The 4,444-nt window shown below is 40.2% G+C and overlaps 1 long non-coding RNA gene across 1 annotated transcript in view; it reads right to left on the reverse strand.

Annotated features, from left to right (window-relative positions):
- Positions 1 to 2,772: 2,772 nt before the first annotated feature.
- Positions 2,773 to 4,444, reverse strand: part of LOC106943073 (uncharacterized) — a 2,811-nt gene continuing 1,139 nt past the window's right edge. The window contains exons 2-3 of the long non-coding RNA XR_001423805.1: positions 3,310 to 3,325; positions 2,773 to 2,972 (exon numbers count right to left, since the gene is read on the reverse strand). This is a non-coding gene — a long non-coding RNA (uncharacterized LOC106943073). The remainder of the gene's footprint in view (positions 2,973 to 3,309; positions 3,326 to 4,444) is intronic.

Consider the following 4,444-nt stretch of genomic DNA (forward strand, 5'->3'; position numbering starts at 1 on the left):
AGTGGAGGTGGTTGAAGAATATAAACACTTCAGTGTTCATCTGGACAACAGACTGGACTGAGACACAACAGTGAAGTGTCAGTGGACAGCTCCGCACCTCTCCTCACCCGAGTGTCCAAGACATACGGCCACAGATCCGATGAAACGATGACAAAGTCGATCATCGAACTGTGGCCTAGGGTGTCCCAGTGCCAAGTGCACATATGGACACCCTTATGCCTGAACATGGTGTCCGTTATGGACAGTCCATGATGAGCACAGAAGTCCAACAACAGAGCACCACTCGAGTTCAGATCGGGGGGGCCGTTCCTCCCAACCACGCCCCTCCAGGTCTTACTGTCATTGCCCACGTGAGCATCGAAGCTCCCCCAGCAGAACAAGGGAGTCCCCAGGAGGGGCACTATCCGGTACCCCCTCCAAGGACTCCAAGAAGGGTAGGTAATCTGAACTGCTGTTCGGCCCGTCAGCACAAACAGTCAGAACCCGTGCCTCCACCCATAAGGGAGGGCGGCTACCCTCTTGTTCACCAGGGTAAACCCCAACGTACAGGCGCCGAGACAGGTGGCAACAAAGTATGCCCACTCTTGCCTGGCGCCTCTCATCATGGGCAACTCCAGAGTGGAAGTATGTCCAGCCCCTGAGTCTTCCCCGGGGAAGACCCAGGACACGCTGGACTATGTCTCTCGGCCGGCCTGTGAACACCTTGGGATTCCCCCAGAGGACATGGTACAAGTTGCTGGGGAGAGGGAAGTCTGGACCTCCCTTCTTAAGCTGCTACCCCTGTCAGTCAAGAAGGTGGACAGCAAGAATTGCAAGTTCGACGTTTGGGTGGATATTTGCCCTTTTCGGCATTACATCTCTTCTCTTCACTTCCGTTTTCTTCTATGACGGACTCTCCCAGGGTAAAGTCTTCAGACAGATCCGTCTGTAATGAGTCTTCAGACGGATCTTTTTGAAGACTCATTTCAGATTTATCTGTCTGAAGACTCACACAATACCCTGCTGAATCATAATAATAAACTCCCCAAGATGAGGAAGTTTGCTTTTTTGAAAGACTGTAGATATTGGTCCCTTCTGCAGTGTTCGATCCAGGGATATTGTCTTCCAACGCCTTTTTACGGTCTGAAAACTCAGAGCAAACTTCCCCATCCGGGGAGTTTTGCCTGGCCAGTGTGTTTTTGAAATTTGAAGTTTGCTTCCTACTCTTGGAAGGATTGAAAAGATATTCATCAAAAATATCATATTCTGTGTCAGGGCACTCGTCTTGAGAGATCCGTTTCTTGTCAGAGTACACTTCCCCAGCCGGGGAAGGAAGGAAAAGGTGCGAATCAAACTCATCATAGTCGATCACGTCCTTGTGACTATTAATATCAAAAGTAATTCCAGGGAGTACTTTGTTTAACACTTTCCTCACTCGGGTGGTTATCAGATAGCCGGTGGCAAACGTCAGAGGAAAAAACATTGTGGCTGCAATTTCTGCCATTCTTAAAGTTCTTGAAAAGTGGTAATTTAGTGGTAATTGTCCAAGAGCTACTTGTATATAACCTTCTGTTTTGAGATGCAAGCATTTAGAACTTCACATGTTCTTTGATCTATGACATAGATCTATGTCATAGATGAGGTCATAGCTACAATGAGTCTCTGTAGTTCTGGGGCAATGTCTTGCTTCTGATCGTTGCTAGGGAAATGGTCAGATCAGTTCTGCATGACTTAAACTATTAACCCTTTGCAACTGCGTCACTTAATCATTCGAGGCACCATGACAGACTTCAGAAGGGTATATTTCAGGAGTCTAGGGATTAAAACAGGAATTTTAATGGTTAAATATTAAGTTTAGAATGACAATGGTATATTAATACCATTAATTTAAGTAGGATTTTTCATCATTCTATCAAGTTTAAAATTTTGAATCATACTTGACTTAAATATCTTAAAAGTAAACTGAAATTTAACTTAAAAACATTTGCTGCTGTTGTAAAATGTGACAATAAATTTTGCTTGATTGGAGAAGTGCTACAAATAAATAATTTTGGTTTAATAATTTTACACGTTAGCATAAAAATAGAATAAAGAATGATCCCAAAGAAATGGTGCTGCCGCTCCATATTTGATGGGTTGTAAACAACCCACTTGAACACATTTATTCTCAAAGGGCCATGAAACCAGGTGGCTGAGCCTCCTGGCAAAGTCACACTGGACGAAAAGTGGGATTTTTGACCCTGTATTCTGACGCAAACTCAGCTCGTCAGCGACAAATATCTACAGCAATCGACAGTCTACGTTTTCCCTCACGGGAGTCGAATTCTGTCGAATGCGGAATCCTTGGCGGGGGGGAGCAGGCTGGCGGCAGGTGTTAATGACTCTACTTAGCATACGAATAGCCTAGCATATGCAAAGGCGCTTCAGCAGACCCACGTGGATCCTCAGTCATTGGATGAAAAACAATGACATCACAGTTCATCATTGACATGTGATTGGTTGGTTGATGTGCTGCCTATTGGACAGCACTTATGACTTTATAAATAAACCCCGCCCCAATCATTAATATTTTTAATGCTGTATTTTAAAAAATCTATATAAAAATAAATGCTGTATTAAAATATATTCATTTGATATTGCTTATATGCAACATTTTCATATATGAGGAACATAAAAGAGATAAGTTTGTTTTCTTTATTTCATTTTATTTTTTTACTGTTTGCACACAAAATAAGACATAAACGCTTGTCCATTTCTGGACTATCTGGCAGTGTTTTTTTGTCCAAACATGATCAAACATTATGCTGCGTTCAGGACAGGCCCAACATCTCTCCTGTAGCGTGGACCTGACGTCTCTTCCTGTAATGCAGTCCTGATGTCACTGAGGTCCTGGTTGGAGGAACTTGGGGTCCATCCTGACACCGCCTCATAGCTGCCATCCTCCCAGAATGCCACCTCCTCTGCTACCAGTACTCTCTGCCTTCCTCCATCAGCTGTTAATACAGAACAGACAATCATTATGAGCTACAGGCATCTATTAGTCATTATGAAACTATAGTGAAATTGTTTGGCAACTCCCAGCTTAGTATGCACACATAAGACATTAAAACAAACAAATATATTCTTACAAAAAATAAAAACTTTAATGAAAAAGAGAAAACACTTGGAAACAATTGGAAGAAAAAAAAGAATTAAAAGCAGTTGGTAATAAATAGTAAAACATAGTTCAACAAACTGAGGCAGATAATTTGCTTTGATGGATTTTAATAAATCACAGTACTTTAATCATTCAAGGAATTGTGACATCTCTAGATTAGTAATAAATCTTACCTGCTTCTTTATTTCGCTACATCCAGATGACTGGCAGTAGATCCTGGATGCAGCTGGAAAACATTTTTGTGCATTGTCAATACATAGCATAATTACATTATGTACATAAACAATATTGAAGCATAAAATATCAACATTCTAAAATAGTAGATACTCACACACAGTTGCATCTCTGTCCTCATCACGGACATCAGGACGTTCCTGAAGAGTCTGATTGACACAAATGTGACTCCCATTCTGTGGAGTCTGTGGAAATAAATGTAAAATTAAAAAAATATTGTAGCAAATATATTGCTTTCTCAAAAATACATAAGTGAATAAGTTAAAATTATTCTCAACCAACCACTATACAGTCGGGAATCAAAGCAGTGACTGTACATAATACATACCGGCTTCATGGCTCCGTCCTTATATCCGTCCTCCGTCCGCCATGTTGTCTATCTCTACTACTTTCCACACTCTGCCTTGCTGTACTGCGTTATAACAACATAAATAAAATAACGGGAAGATCAGTTTTCCTTACAAAACGGTGATTCTTTTTTGCGGCAACATTTCGGCCTCAGGATTTTTGAAAAAAAAAAAAAGTATTAATGTTTTAAGTTTTAAATATTTTGTTGCAGCACTGACATGTTTAACAAATAATGACTTTTTCTTAAAAAGACTGTGTCCCTTTTACTATATAATATGTTTTATTCTTGAAATTGTAACACATCATCAAGTTACAAATCATTTATGTCTGTATTGTAAAGAAAAAACTGTTTTTTTTACCCATTATTACTGACAGCATTGAAAATATTGGTAATTTAAAAAATTTATACCAATATTTGCATTTATTGGTCTTCAACTCCCAACATGGCACAGAAAATTTCACAGTACTTAATGTTTCTGTAACAATATTTCATAAAAACATGTGTGGAATGGAACATCACACCCTGTTATTGTCCCATAACAGGGTGGAAAATCAATGTCTTTGATTCTAAAATCTGACGATTTTCATTATTAGTTGCAGGATTTGCTCTTTCAAGTCAAAGTATTGGTAGAATATTTGTCCTGGCTCTATTTGGCAAAAACAGGTGACATCCCTGTAGTGGATTTTCCCATGACAGGTACTCATTGTTCCCCTCACAGGAGTCAA

Source organism: Poecilia latipinna, unplaced genomic scaffold (assembly GCF_001443285.1).
Source record: "Poecilia latipinna isolate Pla-1442-1.1 unplaced genomic scaffold, P_latipinna-1.0 Scaffold4850, whole genome shotgun sequence".
NCBI lineage: Eukaryota > Metazoa > Chordata > Actinopteri > Cyprinodontiformes > Poeciliidae > Poecilia > Poecilia latipinna.